This window comes from Phacochoerus africanus, chromosome 14 (assembly GCF_016906955.1).
Source record: "Phacochoerus africanus isolate WHEZ1 chromosome 14, ROS_Pafr_v1, whole genome shotgun sequence".
Lineage (NCBI taxonomy): Eukaryota > Metazoa > Chordata > Mammalia > Artiodactyla > Suidae > Phacochoerus > Phacochoerus africanus.
In genome coordinates, this window is record NC_062557.1 from 56,314,379 (window position 1) to 56,335,393 (window position 21,015).

At 45.7% G+C, this 21,015-nt stretch overlaps 1 protein-coding gene across 1 annotated transcript in view; it reads left to right on the plus strand.

The window, feature by feature from the left end:
• Positions 1-21,015, plus strand: part of MYOCD (myocardin) — a 212,527-nt gene that overhangs the window by 54,773 nt on the left and 136,739 nt on the right. The window lies entirely within an intron of this gene.

Here is a 21,015-nt window from a genome sequence, read left to right on the forward strand (position 1 = left end):
ATCATGCTTTAATGTAGATAAGCTACCTAAAAAAGAGCCAGACAACTTCATTAATTGCACTGAGATTGTGCATCCCATTCCTACAAATCAGATATGGAGAGGGCAAAGCTGACTGTCAGAGGCCCATTCATAGCAAATTCTTCATCTGCAGTCCTTCAAGCCTGCAAGTTTGTGCTTCTCAGCTATAATGTGTATATACATAATCTGGGAGAGTACTGTTAAAATGCAGGTTCTGATTCAGAAAGTCTGAAGTGGGGCCTAAGATTTTATATTTCCAGATGATATTGGTCCAGGTCACACATTAGCAAGTTGACTTCTATAACATCCCATAGGTGGAGCAAAATCTCACTACTCTTTCCACCCAGAGCTGCAGGAGAAGATCATCTTCAGGCCTGTGCTTTTCCTTGTGTTGAGCATGGATTTAACTCTAGGCTGCCTTCACATGGTGGATGAATCTTACAGGTCATTACCAATTTAAAAAGAGATCAACATCAATTTCTGTCATCTCTGTTACTGGTCACACTTGTACAATGTCACGTAAAATACCTGAATCTACTCAGAGGTTCACAATCACTGTCAGACTGTCCATGTTAAACATCAAATTTCAAATCAGAAATTTCAAAGCTGAAAAAGCATGTAAGTTGTATGACATCACTTTACGGAAGAAAGAGCAGTGCACTGGGGTTCCAGAAGCTTGAAATAAAGTCCTAGATCTCATTCACTTGCTTGTGACTTTGAGTAATGCTCTCCACCCTTTGGAGGCTCTGATGTGACATGAATAGTTGCTGGGTAATCATGACATACGAAGCAACACCAAACGGCTGCCTTTCTGCCAGATAACATTTTGAGTCAGGACAACATGGCCTCTTAATGATGAGCCCCTCGCAAGCCTGGTTTGGGGACTCAGGTGAAGCTATAGCAGACAAAGGCTCAACTGAACCATGCTACTGGATGGAGCCCCAGCTAGGAATGGGGCAGGTGTCCTTTCTAATGCCCATGACACATGCTGAGATGACATCAGCATTCTCCTCCATCCCAAGACCCTGGAGCTCATCCTCAGCAGGAGGTACCCAGCTATGTCTCCAAGGATTATCAGCCTAAGTCCTGTCCCTTGCATTGTCTCAGGTATTTAGGACTCAACCAGAAGAAAATACAGATCTTGAATGAGAAGGAAAATACTAGCATCACACTAAGGGGCTTTGTGTTACTAGCTACAAAGTCAGATATACATGTGGGAACCAACATATAAACCTGGGGGACTGGTTGCCTTTTCTCCATAAAAGAACCAGATAAGAAGTTAGGCTTGGAGTTCCCGTTGTGGCACAGTGGTTAATGAATCCGACTAGGAACCGTGAGGTTGTGGATTCGATCCCTGGCTTTGCTCAGTGGGTTAAGGATCTGGTGTTGCCATGACCTGTGGTGTAGGTTGCAGACGCAGCTCCGATCCTGCATTGCTGTGGCTCTGGTGTAGGCTGGTGGTTACAGCTCTGATTAGACCCCTAGCCTGGGAACCTCCATATGCTGTGGGAGCGGCCCTAGAAAAGGCAAAAAAAAAAAAGAAGAAGTTAGGCTTGAGACAACTTGAATGAAAATCATTTGAACTCTTTTTTATTTTAATAAAAAAGGATATATGTTTTTTCATCTTATTTTCCATTATATGCATATATATGAAAATATATAAATATATATATATATATATATATGCTTATCCATTGTAAATGTAGTAGTTTGCATCTGCTAATCCCAAACTCCTGAGTCTTCTCTCCCCTATCTCGCTTCCCCCTGGCAATCACAAGTCTGTTCTCTGTGTCTGTGAGTCTGCTTCTGTTTCAGAGATATGTTCATTTGTGTCATATTTTAGATTCCACATATAAAAGATAATCATATGATAATTGTCTTTCTCTTTCTGACTTACTTTGCTTAGTACAGTAGTCTCTAGGTCCATCCACATAGCTGCCAATGACATTATTTCATTCTTTTTTGTGGCTGTGTGATATTCCATTGCATACATGTACCACATCTTCTCTATCCATTCATCTGTCCATGGACGTTTAGGTTGTTTCTGTGTCTTGCTAAGCACGTGGTTTTTAATGCCCCTCCCCTTCCAAATGTTCATAGAGCTGCTATTCTCCTGCAAAGAAAAGTAGCAAAAAAATCTTCATAGGCTTTGCAAATACAGAAGGGCATTATCTGCACACACACACCAAAAAAAGCTGAGGAATTTCTGTTAAATGCAGTGCAGATCCGAAAAGTTAGGTGGAACCTACCCACAGTTTCAGATGCCTGGTGCAGCCCTCACCTGAGCAGTAAAGACCCTGAGCTAAGCTCAGAAGCCACTGGCTGGATGGTTTGGTGGAGCTGCGTGTGAAGGGCATTAAAATATTGCTGGAGTGAGTGGGAGGGTTGAGGCCAGTTGACAAAGTTGATAATATCTTTTTTGATATTTTATTTTATCTTTATTAAAGCATAGTTAATTTACAATGTTGTGCCAATTTCTGGTGCACAGCAAGGTGACCCAGTCTCTCTCTCTCTCTCTCTCACACACACACACACACACACACACACACTCCTTTTCTTATATATAAAAGGCAATTCAAGAGTTCCCGTTGTGGCTCAGGGGTTAACGAATCTGACTAGGAACTGTGAGGTTGTGGGTTCGACCCCTGGCCTCGCTCAGTGGGTTCAGGATCCAGCGTTGCCGTGAGCTGTGGTGTAGGTTGCAGACGTGGCTCAGATCCCGAGTTGCTGTGGCTCTGGCAAAGGCTGGGAGTTACAGCTCCGATTAGACCCCTAGCCTGGGAACCTCCGTATGCCGCGGGTGTGGTCCTAGAAAATACAAAAAAAAAAAAAAGATAAGACAGGGAAATTGGAACACAGACTGGATATTTAATGATTTCAAGTAATTACTGCTTGAATTTTTAGATATAATAATGGAACATAGCATTGGTTATGCTTTTTAGAATGAGTGTACGTTTCAGGGGTATATACTGAGGTAGGGCAGATCTGCATTCTCTGTGGATACCGTCCTTGTGAATTTGCCTCCTAGCTAAAATGCATCTGCATCTCCAAAAGCGACACTCACTGGGTTTCTGTTGAAGGACTTGAGCGGAGCGGTGAAAAACCGAGTCCCCAGACAGGCGTGTTCCCAGCCAAGGTCAGCAAGGGAAGGCCCGTCGAGCCACCCTGTCCTCTTGTCTCAGCTCGTCCTGTAAACAAGCGTCCCTTTTACAGTCCCTTCAGTACCACGTGTTTTGCATTTGTGTGCCTTTTGCTGGTGACTTTATTGTTTAACAGGGTCCTCAAGCATATGCTAAAGTGTGATCTGATGTCCCCCAAGCCCAGGAAGGCTGTAATGTGCCTTGCAGAAAAAAATAAGTGTGAGAGATCCCTTTCCTTTAGGCATAAGTTACGGCTCAGTTGGCCACCAGCTCAATATCAATGAATCCACCATATATATTCAATATGGTGTCTTTAAACACACACACACACACACACGTACACACACACACACGCAGAAAACAAGCATATGTATAAATGGGTTGAAAAAAAGGCTGTCAGGAACCTAAGTCTGTATGTTTCCAAGAGCAATGCTTCAGTATCTGCTATTATGGTGTTCACAAGACTTAAAAAAAAGAAAAAAATCACTCCCATGATTAACAAGAATCAGCCGTCAACCCGTATGAACTGACCTGTGTCTGAAGTTTGCCTCAAAAGCATCTGGAGAACTGGATGTAGGGCTGTAAATGACATAGGTTGGCCCTGGGTCACCCGCTGAAGGTGTGTGATGAGTAGTATATGAGGCTTCATTACGCTCGTCTTCCAACCTGTGTCCATCTTTGAAATTGCCCATAACCCAAAGGTTTTATTTGCAAAAGAGCAAGAGAGAATCGGGTCGCAGAAAGCCAAGTGTGGCTTCTCTTCAGGCCTTAAAAAAAATCATTCCGTGTGTTATATAAAGAAATATAATTATTTAGAAGTAGAATGAATTGAATTTCACGCCAAGTATAAATGATCCCGGGCCACGTAAAGTTAATATACACAAATCCGCAAGAGCAAAAGATAGTGCACGAGTGTGGGCTGTATAAATGGAAAGGTAGTATAGAAACGTCCGTGTCGTTTTAGAAGGTGAAAGGAGAATGGGCAAGAATGTAGAATGTAAATGCGACATTCTACATTCCGCTTCTAACCTTCTCTTGTGTTTATCCCATCAATAAACGTGCTTCAGGCTCCTGGGAGGGTCCTGCCTCTCTGCCTCAGCTTAGCCTCTGGGAGTTCAGAGCAGGTCAAGGGCAGGGGCTAACGCCCTGCTTTATCCCCACTGGTTTCCACCAGGATGCCTCCACTTGCACTCCAGCCCTCTGACGCTAATTAAAGCCACTTTTGCCAAGTCACCTAGAGCCTTTCTGCTATCTTCCCCTCCCACCCCCACCCCCCAACAGTCTTCTCCAAATGCATCCCGAGTGGTCCCAGAACGCCAGCGAGGGTTCCCAGAGGCGGGAAGGGCAGGGGAACCTCCAGGATAACCAACCCCCCCCCCCCCCCCCGCCGCCGGCATAGGACCAGATCGCTTTTATCTGCTTTATTACTGAGTTTTGCAAAAGATTTTGCAAGGAGGAAAAACACTCTGCTTCTTGGGGGGGAAAAAGAAAAAAAAAAAAAAAAGAACAAGCCAAGCTTCTGAGACACATTTTATGCTGAGGACATGGGAGGGCTTGATACAGACACAGCACAGCTGTTCCCCGCGGACCTGGCTCACTTCCGGTGAAAGACCCACACTTCCTCGGAACATTTCATTCTGCTTTCTTAGAGAAACCAGGCTCTTTTGCAGCCCCAGTGCACTTTGGTACCTCTGAGATGCGTAGCACTTGGCCAGAATTCTTGCACAGAGCTGTGTATTTTCGGGGCTTCATCTTTTTCAATTTAATCTTTCTTTTTTACTGGCATATAGTTGATTTACAGTGTTGTATCAGTTTCAGGTGTACCGCAAAGTGATTCAGTTATACATATACACAGATCCATTCTTTTTCAGATTCTTTTCTGAAATGGTAGGTTATTATTGTATTATCAGGTTATTAGTAATAGGTTATTACCGAATAATGGGTAGAGTTCCCTGTGCTACACAGTAGGTCCTTGTTGATTGTGTAATTTGTATATACTAGTGTGTATGTATTAGTCATAACCTCCTAATTTACCCCTCCCCCACCCTTCCCCTTTGATAACCACAGGTCCAGGGTCTTTAGATTGAGAAAATTTGGAGACCCTTGAGAGGTTTTGGAGTCACCATCCTCTACCATTTCTTGAGAGCCTTTTGTTTGCCAGGCATCGTGTTTGTTACTTTGCATTTATTATTTGATTTAATCCTCTGAATAAACTTGCAAGATAGGTGGTAGCTTCTTTATGTATTAATCAGCCCTTTTTTGCGGGCAGAGGCAGATGGCCAGACTTGAAACCACAGAAGCTCACCCAAGTCAAGGGCAAGCAATGATGGGCAGAGCCTGGCTCTGGAAGGACCAAGACCCAGGGCTCCAGTGCTGAACAAATGACCACCACCTTCTCTCCCTTTGGCTTCGGTCTTCATCTTGGCTTGTAGCCTCAGAGGGGTCACTGGACATGCTGACTTTGTCAGTGCCATTTTCCCAGCAGACAGACCGATGCCAAGCACATGGAAGGCACTTTAAATATTACTGCTGAATGGATAGATGGAGCGAAAGCATGGTATGGATTTTTCTAAGTCCCATTATTCTATGCTCATACCAAAGACACAGGTAGTTCCTGGTGTACAGTGTACCATGTTGAGCACTGAGCAAATGACCACCCAGCCTTTCCCTAGCCAGCCTTCAGAACTGCCTCCATTACTAGGGTATTACATCTTATCTGTCATTTTTAGCTGAGTTACTATTCCAAATATTTTTAAAACACGATATGTGTGAATCTAAGGGTAAAACAAGACCAGAACACTTTCTTTCTGGGAAATATATGATAGATGTGCACACACACAGCTGCCCTTGACCCTGGGTTACTGAGGAGGCCACTGCCTTTTTTTTTTTATTTTAAGGAGCAATCCCTCTTCTTTGCAGTCTACCAAATAATTTCACAATGCTTTTATAATTTTAATTTGGAAAATAAGCGTCCTTCCATGGGTTGGGTCCTGAAAAAGGTCAAGAACTTGACCTCAGATCTCCATACCTAAAATGAAAGGTTTGGACAAGAGCCTCAAGGAATTTTCTGGTTCCCTTTAAACTTCCTATTACTTATCACTTACACTTAGGCCTAGTTCCTGTCATCATTTGTTCACTACTTGGAACCAAATCCAGTGTATTTCCCTCCCCATGGGATTCTAAGTAGGTACTGTTTTTCTCCTGCATCAGCCTCAGGAAGGCATTCCAGTATTGGTACTTAAGAAAACATAAGACCCTAGTAAGGCTTCTAGAAAAGGAAACAGACATACAAATCATGCCTCATCTGTATGTTATATAATAGAGAATTTATTATTGATTAAATTTAATGAATGCATTAAAATATATAATGTCAGGGAATAAGAAGGTAAAGATAGAAAGAGATGCTGTCCAATAGAAATTTTTCCTTTCCACGAGCCACATTTTAAAAGTAAAAAGAGGAGTTCCCATCGTGGCTCAGTGGTTAACGAATCCGACTAGGAACCATGAGGTTGCGGGTTCGATCCCTGGCCTTGCTCAGTGGGTTGGGGATCTGGTGTTGCCGTGAGCTGTGGTGTAGGTTGTAGACGTGGCTCCGATCCCACATTGTTGTGGCTCTGGTGTAGGCTGGTGGCTACAGCTCCGATTCGACCCCTAGCCTGGGAACCTCCATATGCCACAGGAGCGGCTCAAGAAATGGCAAAAAGACAAAAACAAAACAAAACAAAAAAAAGGTAAAAAGAAACTGGTAAAATTCACTTCAATAGTATATTTGATAAAACTATTCTATCCAAATATGGTCTGCTTGTAATAAACATTGAGGTATGTTATATGATTGTTTTTTCATCCCCAATCTCCAAAATCCATTAAAAAAAAAAAAAAAACCTTGAAGCCCACGCATATTTGGCACCTCCAATGTATTTCAGTTTGGATGCTAACTTTTCAGTGGTTAGAGTGAACTGGTGGTCCCATCAAACAGTAAATTTGTGTACCAGGAAAATCTTTCACCCTCCATCGGTGTTTAAACTGAAGTTCAAGACAATTAAAAATTCAGTAGCACTAGTCGCCTATCAAGTACTTGATAGTCTCGCATCCTGTGACTCCCACATGGGATGGCAAAGCCGAGGGGGTTCCGGGGTGGTGGGGAGAGGGCCGGTGCAGATAAAGAAGGCAGGAAGATCTGGTGTGGAGATGACACTCCACAGAGGCATGCATGGAATGAGGGCGGAGTCTGCCCAGATGCCAGCGCACAGCCTTCCAGGAAAAGAGCAATAAAAATTGCAAGAGTCCTGAAAATGGGACCATAAATCCCAACTCATGTGTAACCTCCAAAGACATGACCTTGGGAGTCTATCTCCTTGTTCTAAAGATGTCATCATGGTCCAATATCTCTTTGGTATTTAGGGCACAAAGTTCCTCAAACACGCCCCTTTCTGCTGTTCATTAGAACAGAACAGGAGATTTCTCTGCACGATGAGAAGGCAGTGGACAGGGTGTGAAGTTCTGTGTCTGGTCTCAGGACCGGGGCGGGGGCGGGTGGGGGGGGAGGCGGTGGTGGTGGGGAGGGAGCTGCCTCCCTTGGGGCTTGTGATATGCGTCGCTAAAGGGAAACTCAAAGAAGGAACTTTCTGGATCACACCTGGCAGCAAGGTGCCACCTGCTCTCAGCCCACGTCTGTCCTTGAGAAAGGGCCCCAGTGGTCATCTGCGCTGAGCTAATCTCAGTGGTATTTTCTCTCGGCGGGTTTCTGGACAGCTGACACCTTTGCCAGCGATACCAGAAGTAGGTTTCCAAACAGCGCTATCCGCAGCCCACTCAGAGCATCTGAGCGAATGGATGAAAGCTCTGCTTATCTTTGCTTTTTCTTAGGCACGTTAGACAGAGGTGTGTAAGCTGCTGAATAATCTCAACCGGGGACAAACAGTCTAGAGGAAGCAAAAGACCCAAAGCTGAAAGGCCTCTCAAGTGGACCCCTTCTCCAGGGCGGGGATCACGCAGAGTGTAGCAGAAAAGTCGGGAAACAAATAAATTCTTTCTCTATCTGCATCTCAGTGTCCCTGTGCAAAAAGCCAAATACCTAAGGGAATGCACAGTACCGCTGAAATGAATTAGAAAGACTGAAGGGTTTGCGATACCCAAAATGATTTTGTTAAGGTGTTGCAAGCTTTGTTTTATAGCATCAAAATTGTCTTTAATAAAGCGTATTAATGCAGAGTCGAAAAACAGCGAAAAGATGCTCAAATACCACCCATCTTCAGGGAAAGGAAAAATCAAAACCCAATGAGAGATCCCCTCACACTTGTTAGAATGGTTCTCGTCAACAAGACAAGAGATAACAAGTGTTGTGTGGCTGTGGAGAAAAGGGAACCCTCCTACACTGTGAGGGGGAAATGTAAATTGATGCAGCCACTATGGAAACAATATGGACATTCCACAAAAAGCTAAAAATAGAACTCCCGTAGTAGGATCCAGCCATCCCACCTCTGGGCATATATCCAAAGGAGATAAAGTCACCATCCCAAAGAGATATCGCCACCTTTGTGTTCACTGCAGCATTCTTCACAACAGCCAAGACATGGGAACAACTCAAGTGCCTGTAAACAGATGGCTAGATGGAGAAAGCAACAGTGTTACACTCTATGCAACTCAGTATTTTTCAGCCATAGGAGGAAATCCTGCAACCACATGGATGGACCTTGGGGGTATTATGCTAAGTGAAATAGATCACACTGAGGAAGACAAATTCTGTATGAGAGCACTTAGCCATGGACGTGACAAAAGCCAAACTCAGAAACGGAGTAAGTGGTGGTTGCCTGGGTTTGGGGGGGTGGGGAGATGAGGAAATCCTGGACCACAGGTACAATCTTCCTGTTACAAGGTAAGTACATCCTGGGGATCTGATGCACAGCAGGGCAATTCCGTGTCACATGCTCGAAAGTTGCCAAGGGGGTGGATCTTAAAGCTTCTCAGCATCGAAAAGAAATGGCAGACACTGGGGATGTTAGCTCATGCTCTGTGGGTCATCATTTTTGCAGCATAGAACTGTGTCACAGCAATACGTTTTTTTACCTTCAATTTACACAATGCTGTGTGTCAGTTATAGCTCAGTGACCCTGGGGAAAAGAAAGGTGGAAACTAAAAAATCTTGCAGTTCTTTAAGGAAGCGTAGTCCTGTCTGGTCTCGCAGCTCTGTCATCCTTGATGAGGATGCTTCCAGGGATGGTTGGCCCCAGCTCGACTCCAGCCCTTCCTCTGAATGAAAGCCCCACGAGAGCAAGGGCGTGCCTGTCTGTTCACCGAGAAGCCACAAGACTGCACACAGAAGGGACACTCGGAAAATGTTTGTTGAATATTGAAGGGCCCATGTCACATAAGAAGGCAACCGCCCAAACTACAGGACTGGAGAAGAAATTCAGAAATGAGATTTTAGAAAATAAGACCCCTTGTTGTCACTGCTAAGGCATGCGTTTGATCCCTTGGCCAGGAACTTCTGAATGCTGTGGACATTGCACCTCCACCCTCTGCGCCCCCCTCCCCCGCCAAAAAAAAAAAAAAAAAAGAAAAAAAGAAAAGAAAGAGACCCTGAAGGCATGTCTGAGGTCAGGTGGGGAGGGGGTTCCAGGCCATGTCGAGAGCTGCTGTAAGTCCATCAAAAAGCTCGGCATTTTTAAATCCAGGGATGCAAGGGACTGGTGTGCGATAAATAGCACCTTCCCTTAGAGGTTCAAGACCTTGAACCTGCAGACGTGTCTGCCCTGAGCCTTGGGAGCAAAGATAAATCAGGCACTGGACTCAACCCCCATGGCCATTTCACGCTAACGGTGAGCTCCGGGCACCCAGACCCGCAGCTGCCACTTGGGAGGGGGCTCGGGGCTCCTCCCGGCTGCCCTCAGCGGAGAACAGAAAAGGATGGGAAGCACGGGGCACGGGTTTTCCTTGACCCTCCATTCCAGCCGCATCTTGCCATCCTGGGACCGCCCAGAATAAGTGTTGTCTGTCAGGAGGGAGGGCTGGCTTCCTGTGCCCCCGGAGGAGAAAGATTTCCTCAGTCTGAGGAAGAATATTCTAATCCTCAGAGCTGCCTGGAGAGTAGGCTGCCCCCTGCATCGGGGTCCCTGTCCTGCCTCAGGCACCACATGAGTATCATCATCGAGGGGAAATCTCCTTTTGCAGGGAGGTGGACTTGATTGCTCTTTCTTTCTCTTTTTTTTTTGTTGTTGTTGTTTTGTTTTTTGGTTTGTTTGGTTTTTTTTTTTTTTTTCGTCTTTTTAGGACTGCACCTGCAGCATAGAGAAGTTCCCAGGCTAGGGGTCGAACTGGAGCTACAGCTGCCAGCCTACACCACAGCCACAGCCATGACAGATCCAAGCCGCATCTGCGACCTACACCACAGCCCACAGCAATGCCGGATCCTTAACCCACTGAGCAAGGCCAGGGATCGAACCCGCAACCTCACGGTTCCTCGTCAGATTCGTTAACTGCTGAGCCACACTGGGAACTCCCATGAACCCTCTTTCTAGCCAGAACACACCTTTGTAAGCGGAATTAGTAGCTGTGTCCAATGCCAGCCGCCATGGGTGCCCCTGTGTTCCCCTCCAACCTCCCCTCTGAGCTGAGTCAGGACCACAAAGCCCGGTAGCCCTCTTGTCTCCTGCAAGTAAGGGGGCCATCTAATTTATCATGCAGACTTGGACACTCTTACAAGGGAAAGCAGGCACAACAGCACGCCAGCACAACAGGGCACATAGGCAGCCGTGATCCCCTCGCTAAAGTCAGCAAAAATGCCCGTGCTTCTGGGGGGCTCTTTTCTCCTCAGTGATGACATTGACAATGGGCTAAAACTCAGCCTGATGCTATTCAAGACAGAGGAGCTCAGTGACTCTAGCAATTACGGTAACGGTGTGGCTTCTATAAAGCCCCTTGGACCGGGACCTCTGTTGGAGAGTATGAAACACTTGTTGGGGGCTTTGGCTTAAGAAGAATCCTCAGGTTGGAGGAGCAGAGGTGACATAAGAGGACAGAGAGGCGGGAGGAGACATATTTCGAAGCGGCCTTTCCAACGATACCTTTAAACAGGCTCTTTTTTTAAAAAAAAAATGACGATTTACAATGTTCTGTTCGTTTCAAGTGTACAGTGAAGTGGATTGAGATAAATAGCTAGAGAGATATCCCTTTTCATATTCTTCTCCCTTCTAGGTGATAACACAATACACTCTTTTTTATTTCCAGTCCGTTCACAATGTTGTGTTGAGTTCTGCTGTGCGGCGAAGTGATTCTTTCGTGCATATATATCACATAATTTTTTATATTCTTTTCTATCACGGTTTATCTCGAGATCTTGAATATAGGTGTCTCTGTCTACAGGAGAAGCTTGTTGTGGATCCCTTCCTTCCGTTTGTAACAGGCTGTGTGTACGGACCCCAAACTCCCCGTCCATCCCTCCCCCTCCCCCTTGGCAACCACACGTCTGTGAGTCTGTCTGTATTTTGTAGATACATTTGTGTCCTTTTTTCGATTCCACCTACAAGTGATATCATGTGATACTTGTCTTTCGCTTTCTGACTCACTTAGCAGGATAATCGCTAGGTGCCTCTAGGTTGTTGCACAAAATACACTCTTAAAATAAGACTAAGAAATCTCAATGGTCCGTATCAAATTATAGAGTTTTCTTCTCTCCGGAGGGCTGTTGGGGGATGTCTGGAATGGACCTGGAGGCAAAAAGCACCCTCTCCTGCTGCACTGTCCCCCTACAGCACTGTCACCGAGCCACACCTCCCAACTGGCACCGCCCACGTTTGCTAAGGAGTCACCATCGGACCAGGTTTCTAAGCGTCTACACCTCAGGTCTGCCTCTGTGAAGCCCAGCACCGAGGCCTTGGCCCCGGGTTTCCTGCCGTCTGTGACTTCACTGTCTTACTGACCGAGCGCCAAACAGCTGACATCATGCCAAGCCCTGCGGACCTACCAGGGTGATTCCTTTGTAATATTTGCAATCTTTGAAAGAGGCCGTTGCTCCAGCAAAGCATTCGAAAAGAACCATGTCAGGATTCCCTTCTGTGCAAACCGTTTTGTCACCACGGCCTGCGTTTAATCAAATTCAAATTCGCTTGCTTTCTGGGGCGGCCTCTCTCCCCTCCCCCACCCTCCCCTCTCGTGGGTTCCAAAGTCAGACTCAGACTCACACTGGAATAGTTTGCAAAACTCCAGTCTTTTCTCACTGGGTCCATCTGAATGGAGCCGTCACCAGTGTCTTTGCAAATGGCATTTCCATTAACATGTCTATTTCTGTCCATTCTGGGCACCTAAAGATTTCCCACCAAGATCCACAGTGTCTATTTTAAGAAAGTGCTTTTAAAAAGCCAACGCATTGGCTAAGTTTAAATCTGACTTTCTCAGGGGATGCTGAAAAGAAATACACAACTTTTTTTTTTTTTTTAAAGAACCTTTGTAAGTTCAAAATAACATTCCAGAAGGAGTCACTAGAAAAACACTCAGGGTAGGAGAAAGAAAGATTTTTTTTTTTTTTCCTTGCATTTGGGGCAGTCCTGGCTTCATCCTCATGTTCTGTGTTTGTTTTTTGAGGCAGAAAAGTCAAATAGCCATAAGAGTCAGATAATACTGGAAAGAAAAATTGGTTGTGCCTCTCCTATCTAGGATATTTGCAGCAGAGGGGGTTGTCAAGCCTGTCTGGACCCATTACTCAATAAGGGCCAGGTAGAAAGAGAAGATTTTGACACACGGGTGGATCAAAGGCAGAGCTTTGGAGATTCTCTTAGATCTTAGAGGACCAGCATCAGAACCATCGCTGAGATATGCCAACTGTAACTTTCCATCAGGCTGATGACCCATGGTCTTCTGATGTCAGAGTCTGATGGAAAGCCTGATGTGCTTGGACAGCTGCCCATCAGCAGGGTCAGCCGTGGATGACGACTTCAACCACACGGAGCCTTGAGACAGACCTCTGCTGGCAGAGCAGGACTGAGGCCCTATCCCTGAAAATTGGGTCTGGCTGCTCACACTAAAAAACCTTCATAATAGCGGTGTAATCATAAAAAAAAGTCAAGGAGGAGGTTGAGGGCTAATAGGGTGGGATCCCGGTGTCATCAGCAACCCAGGCTCTTAACCGTTTCCTCCGCCACCTTGAACATGTGGCTTCTATTCTCCAGTTTACCTCCTGGTCCCAAATAGCTGCCAGATCACCATCCATTGTGACTGCATTCCAAGTAGGAGGAGGGGGTGGGGAGTGTAGTCCCCTCTCTTTTAGGCGATGTCCCAGGAGTCCCACACAACACTTTCTTTATATCTCATTGTCCAGTTTGGTCACATGGCAGTTAGGAGCCACCAAGGAGGCTGAGAGTTTTAACTTTGGAAGGGTCCCAAAGTCTCGTCCATAAATAGAGACTTTGGTGAATTTTTTCAGAGCTTCCAGAGGCACCAGCTTGCCTAAACTCAGCATTTTAGACTACAGAAGGCTTTCCAAATGTTGGCTCACCCTTGGACATAAAAAATAATCCAGAAATTTGAAAAGAATGCCATTTTCCATGACCTATCATAAATGGTGAGTGTTTAATCCTTAAAATAGTAGGTAAGAGTATCTCCTGGGCTTTCTCCAGAAGTGAATGTGAAAAGATAGCTTGTGTTTTAGTCTAATAAAGATGTGGTGTCCTAACCTCACTTTGGAAGGAAAATGAGGGAACAGTTAAGGTCTAGAGCACCCACGCCCCTGCCCCACGCTGGCAGCCTTCCCATCCAGACCATAACTCTGCTCAGGGTGGCTTGAGAGGCCAGCCTGGTTGGAAGGGTAGAGATTAAGGGGGATGGGAGGTAGCAGACCCTGTCGTGAAGGTTTATCTCCGTAACAGATGTGACACCTGTAATTCGTTCCAAATCTGTCAATTTCAAGTTTCGCCTTCCCCACCCCCGTGACCAGGCACCTTGGCCGGAGGAGGCAATCCGCCCTGGAAGCTTTTTCCTTCACAGCAGATGTCCAGGGGGCAGTCGCCACCCCCAGGATCAGGCTGTATTCAGACGCCTTTCCATGGGACCTGCTTCCCTGGATGCCTGCTCTAAGTTCTGAGGTCCCCACGGGAAATACTCAGTGGGTGTTTAAGCTTTCAGTGTTTCCATTTTAACCCATGATCCTTAACAGGGGTCCTTGGATATCAAAATATATAATGATGAAAATCAAGGGCTTCGTTGAGGGTAACTGTGTCTATTACGTAGACATTATGGAAGGGGAAAAAATGTGTTATAACTGAAGAACTTTGCTGTACAGCAGAAATTATCACAACGTTGTAAATCAACTGTACTTCAGTAAAACTTTGACAAATGAAGAAAAAAAAACGGATAATAATGTTTTAAAAAGACAACTTGGTCGTGAAACCATCAACCAAAATTATCTACAACAAATTCCAATAACGTATGGCACTGGTGCGGTTTTCAAAATGTAGTTTCTCCGCTTTATTGAGGGATGTTGACAAGATTATTAGATATTCAAGGCATATAGTGTGATCATTTGATATTTGTGTACCTTGGGGAAGGATATCCCCTCCCCGACTAAGTGAACAAATGATTTAGCACATCCATCACCTTGCAAATTTATCTTTTTTTTTTTTTTGGTGGTGGAGGGAATACATTTAAGTTCTACTCTCTTAGCAATGCTCAGTTACACGGTACAGTGCCGTTAACTGTCCCCGCCCTGCTATGCATTAGATCCTCAGACTTTGTTCATTTTATAACCGAAAGTTGGTGCCCTTTTACCAACCTCTCCCTATTCCGCACCCGCCAGCTCCTGGCACCACTTTTCTACTCTCTGTTTCTGAGTTCAGATTTTTTATTTTATGTTATTTTAGGGTCCATGTATTTCACACTCTGTTCGGTAGATGGACCATTGAGGTAATTGACAGGGAAGTGTCTCCATCTTACTGTTTTCTGTCTCTTCCCCAGCCCTGTGCCTAGAGGCACACAAGCCCTGAGGCACACGAATAGGTTCAGTTGTGTGTATTTGTGTGATTGCTTTGGGAGCAGGCCAGACGTCAGAGTCTCAGAGGGGTCTCTGGTTCTGTTTTATACTTCGGCAGAGCAGGCTCTCCCCCCACCCCAAGACTAAACACACAAGGTCTTCTCCTGCCTCCGAGCCTGCCAGGGGACAGTGAGCAGAGGTGTTCCAGGCAGAGAGATTGGCATCGTCTTCCTGGGAATATCTTGCTCAGGCTTAATATTCCACAACGAAACCTGTCTTCCCTGTAAAACTTTCTGAGACCTCTAAGCAGAGAAGGCTCTCTTTGCCCAGGTTATGCTGCCTCCACTTTATTTCTTCACATTACATTTAATTGTTTGTTTTTATTCGCTTCTGTCTGCGAACTCTCTGAGGCCCAGATTGACTTTTTCATGTATATATCAGCTAGTATCACAACTAGCACATCCCTGTAAGTTCCCAGCTAGTAGGTAGGAGGGTGGTTGGATGGAAGAATAAATGGCGGGCATGTGGATTGATGAGTGGATGGGTGGATAGATGGTCAGATGGATGGATGGATGGATGAGTGGGTGAATGTGTGGATGGGTGGATCAGTGAATGGATGGATAAATGGGTGAATGCGTGGTTGGGTGGATGGTTGGGTGGATGGATGGATGAGTGGGTGGGTGGATGGATGGATGGTTGGATGGATGGATGGATGGATGGATGGATGAGTGGATGGGTGGATAGATGAGTGAATGGATGGATGGGTGGGTGGAGCCTCTCCTTTTATTGTCAGTTTTGTGCTATCCACAGATCCACTTCTGTCCCCTAACAGATTAATCATTTCTTTAATTCAGGGCCAATATTAATTGCAGTGCCTAATATTGCTGAGTGTTTAGGCTTTAAAATAAACAATACTGATTAATCGAACTTCAATCCATCCATTTCTGTTTTCTCCAGACAAATCCTAGAGCTGCAACTATATTTTATAAATGGCCCTCGTTTGGTTCCTGCATAACAAATAGTGTCCTCTCATTGATGGGGGCTGTTTCATGCGCCTGCCTTTTTGGAGAAAGAAAACAACTTCTAGTCTCAGGCTTGTATGAATCCAGCACTGTTTTTCACAACTTGTTTTCGCCTCAGCGACTTGACATGGCTCCCTATCCATCGCCGGTCCCCACGCTCCACGGTAACGAGATTTTAAAAACTGTCCATTTGGCTCCTTCCTGAGGTTTTACTCATTTTGAAACTTTGCCACGCTGGCTGGCATGTTTCACATTTGCTTATCTCTGAGCTTACTCCCAAGAGCTGCTGAACTTTCCCTTCCATGTCACTAAGCTGGGACAGAGTGAAGATGGAGAGGAAAGAGTTACTGTCTCACAAGCTGTGACTTTGTCTGTCCAGAGTGGCCCTTGGATGCAGCTCATTATTTGTGGAAATAGTGTGTGCCACGGGCAAAAATAACTTTTTAAAAAAAGCACATCTCTGTACCCTCCTGAAGTCATCTCAAAATGAATTCAAGATTTCTCATGAAACGGAGAGAGCTTTATCATGGCCCAAGTGGGTCCTTGAGTACTTGTCCCCGCCACATTGTCTGCTCTGAGCAACCTGAGGGTCCAGACCAAGCTAAAAGAGGCTTCATGATGAGGTAATGAGAAGGGTGGGAAGCAGGTTTTCTATTTGGAGCCACAGGACCATGGGAAAAATCTCACTCGAGGACCATAAACAACCAAAAAGAAACAATGGAAAGAGAAAAATATGGGACCTTTCCCTTATCTGATTTTATTTTATTTTATTTTATTTTATTTTATTTTATTTATGGCCACACCCACGCATGGAAGATCCTGGGCCAGGGATTGTGACTTATGCCACGGCCATGGCAATGCCAGATCCTTTAACTCATAGCTCCAGGCCAGGGATCGAACCCCGAACCTCCTCCACAGCAACCCGAACCACTGCAGTCACATTCTTAAGATTCCTAACACACTGCACCACAGCAGGAAATCCCAGCCTGGTTTTAAATTAAGCACAGGGAGTTCCGTCATGGCTCAGTGGTCGACAAACCTGACTAGTATCCCTGAGACGTGGGTTCGATCTCCAGCCTCGCTCAGAGAGTTCAGGATCAGGCATTGCCCTGAGCTGTGGTGTAGGCCAGCAGGGGCAGCTCGGTTTCCACCCCTAGCCTGGAAACTTCCATATGCCGCAGGTGCAAAAAAAAAAAAAAAAAAAAAATTAAGCACAAAGGATACCATGTTTTGAGTAATAAATCAAAACATACTATGTCAGCTTCACACAGGAATCAGCTAAAGACAAGAGAAAGAGAAGGAACGTTACAAAGGGAAGGTGGTACAGGGGGAGAGGATAAAGGAGCGGGAACAGATGTCTGGAGAAAAGGGTCAGCACTTCGTTCGTGCAGGTGCTGGTTCAAGTGCTTCGCTTATCTTGATGGTTTTAATCCTTGTAAATCTGCAAGGCCCATGTCATTATCCTGTCTGGAGAAGGGATGCACAGAGAGGTTAAGTGACGGCCCAGTGCACACCGCTGGCAGGGAGAGGGAGCGGGATTTGAATGCAGGCGGTCACACTCTAGGGTCTGTGCCTCGATGACAATGTGACTACAGCTGCGATTGAGGGATTGGGAAAGCCGAGCTCTCCTGACCCCGTGCCGACTGTTTCCATGCCCTCGAAACCTGTGTGTAACCTCACCCCCAGTGTGATGGCGTTAGGACGTGGGGCCTTTGGGAGGTGATCAGGTCATGAGGGTGGGGCCCTCGCGAGTGGGATTAGTGCCCTTATGAGACTCCAGGGAGCTCCTTTACCCCATCTGCTGCGTGAGGATGGTTGTTTATGCCCCTGGAAGGGGGTGTCACCAAACATCAAATCTGCCCCCACCTAATTCTTGGACTTCCCAGCCTCCAGAACTGAGAGAAATAAATTTCTGCCATTTCTAAGCCACCTCTGTGATGTCCTGTTATAGCAGCGGGCACAGACGAAGACACCATGGAACTCCTATCCCAAATCCCATTCAGAGTTTAGCTGCCCACATCCCTGATCCGTTCGCCCCCCCAGTGCCCCCCACCCCTACTCCCCCATCCCCTCGGGCTCTTGATAGAGCATTTCTGATGCCCATCTCAGCCAGTCACCCCTCCACCAGCTATGAGCCCTGCCTGTCTCCTGACCTGTGTGGCCTTGTACCTTTGTCCCCACAGGGTCTGACGACACCATGGGCCAGCCAAGGAGCTCCCCTTTCCGCTGACCTCGCCTCCCGCTCAGAGTGTGCCTATTTGTCCCAAGCTGATGGGGTCCCAGAAAGGGTTTAGCAAAGGCGAACATGTCTGAGCTTTGAGCTCAGCACCCAGGGGTTCAACAGAAACCTACCTTTGAGGGAATGTGGAGAAAATCGAGTGAAATTGAGTCCCCATACACAGTGGGGACGCGTATGGCGGGGCTGGAGGGGGATGAGGAATAGAGTCCGTCCCTTGTGACCTCATCGCTGTTGAAAACCAGACGTTTTGGCTGAGCCAGTCGACTCGTGGGCATCTGTTCCAGCCTTGGGACTGGGGATCTCTGCACCTGGAAAGAGCAACAGACAATATTTCTCTCTCTCTTTTTTTCTTTTTTTTTTTTTTTTGAATTTTACTGAAGTATAGTCCATTTACATTGTTGTGTAGTAACTTCTTAAATAGACGTGTGACTCTTTCTAGCCCTGACTGTCGTCCTTGGCAAGACCATCCTATCTGGGAAATTTATACTTTGTAGACACTATGGTCTAAATAACTCTTCTCCCTTAAGAGTCAGAAATCACAGGCTTTGCCTATAGTTTAGAGGACACTGTAGGGAAAGCCCTCGATTTGAGGTCCGCCCCTTTGGAGGCGGGGCGGTGCATAAGGTGACGCCCAGAGCCCCCAGCTGCTTGGTGTCTTGGGGACTGACACCACTCCACTAAATTCCCCTTAGGGATTTGCTTTCAGCCAAAATTAGGTTACAGCATCTCCCGAGGGGCACGTGTGCACAACGACTGGTCCACAGGGATGGAGATGAGGCTGGGGATGAGGCCTCCCAGCCCCATTGTCTGAAGGCAGAACAGCTTTGAAGGACCATCCCAGCTCCAGAGCTCCCCGGATTCAGAGCCAGGACCAGGATGCAGAGAAAGTGGCACTAGCCTCAGGTCCAAAATTGAAGGGGGCACCCAACATCTCAATCTACTGGATATAAGATTTTACATAAAGACTGACCTTAAAAAAATAAAAATAGAAAAATAAATTTAACAAGTGTTTAAATAATTTTTTAAAATTGAAAAAATTAAATTTTCAATTTTAAAATTAAAAAATAAAAATAAATTTTTAGAATTATTCTTTTAATTTTAAAAATGTATTCAAAACATTTTAATCCATTCATCCGTCGACAGACATTTAGGTTGTTTCCATGTCTTGGCTGTTGTGAATAATGCTGCAGTGGACATACAGGTGCATGTGTCTTTTTCAGGGAAAGTTTTGTCTGGATATATGCCCAAGAGTGGGGTTGCTGGGTCATATGGTAGTTCCGTATTTAGTTTTCTGAGGTACCTCCATACCGTTCTCCATAGTGGCTGTACCAGCTTCCATTCCCACCAGCAGTACAGGAGGGTTCCCTTTTCTCTACATGCTCTCCAGCATTTGTTATTTGTGAACTTGTTAATGATGGCCATTCTGACAGGTGTGAGGTGGTACTTCACAGTGGTTTTGATTTGCATTTCTCTAGTAATTAGCGATGTTGAGCATTTTTTCATGTGCGTGTTGGCCATCTAGCCCCTTATGATGGAACATGATGGAGGATAATGTGGGAAAAAGAATATATATATATATATATATATATATATATATATATACACACACACACATATGACTGGGTCACTTTACTGTACAGTTAGAAATTGTCAGAACACTGTAAACCAACTATAATGGAAAAAATAAAAATCATTTAAAAAAATCTTTTTGAGGAGTTCCCATTGTGGCACAGAGGAAACAATTCCAACTAGGAACCACGAGGTTGCAGGTTCGATCCCTGACCTCATTCAGTGGGTTAAGGATCCGGCATTGCTGTGAGCTGTGGTGTAGGTGGCAGATGAGTCTCAGATCCCATGCCGCTGTGGCTGTGGTGTAGGCCGGCAGCTGTAGCTCCGATTAGACCCCTAGCCTGGGAACCTCCATATGTCGCAGGTAGGGCCCTAAAAAGCAAAAAAAAAAAAATTTTAAAGACTTGACCTAAACAAGATGAAGTGAGTTGAGTCACACAAACGCAGGGCTGGATTTTGACTTTAATCAAATTCAAAATTTTTGATATTGTGTTCATGATGGATTTTTTTTTTTTATGGCCACACCCATGGCATACGGAAGTTCCCAGGCCAGGGACAGAATCCGCATCACGGCTGTGACCTACACTGCAGCTGCAGCAACACCGGATCCTTTAACCCACTGCACTAGACCAGGGATTGAACCCACATCTCCACAGCAACCCAAGCCACTGCAGTAGGATTCTTAATTGACTGCGCCACAGCGGGAACTCCATGACGGATTATTGTTTAACATTAGTTTCGACTTTTTTAATGTTGCATGAAATTATTAGGTATCAGGTCTCCTGTGTTTTCTGGCACCCCTTACACTTTGCCCCAAGGCAAGACTTCCTTCACCCTGGTCCTGGCCCCCCTGGCACCTGCCGGGTCCTGCATTGCAATCCCATCGCAATTGAATTCCTCCCTTGCTCAACCTGCCTGCTGTCCTCACTCTCTTTCTTGCAGGAGTTATTCTGCCGTAAGAATAATTCCTGTAAGAATTATAAGCCTTCCATACCCACACCTAACACTGGCAGAGTCTGTTGCTGGGGATGCTGACCCAGGACACAGAGACGGCTGGGTAGAGCAGAC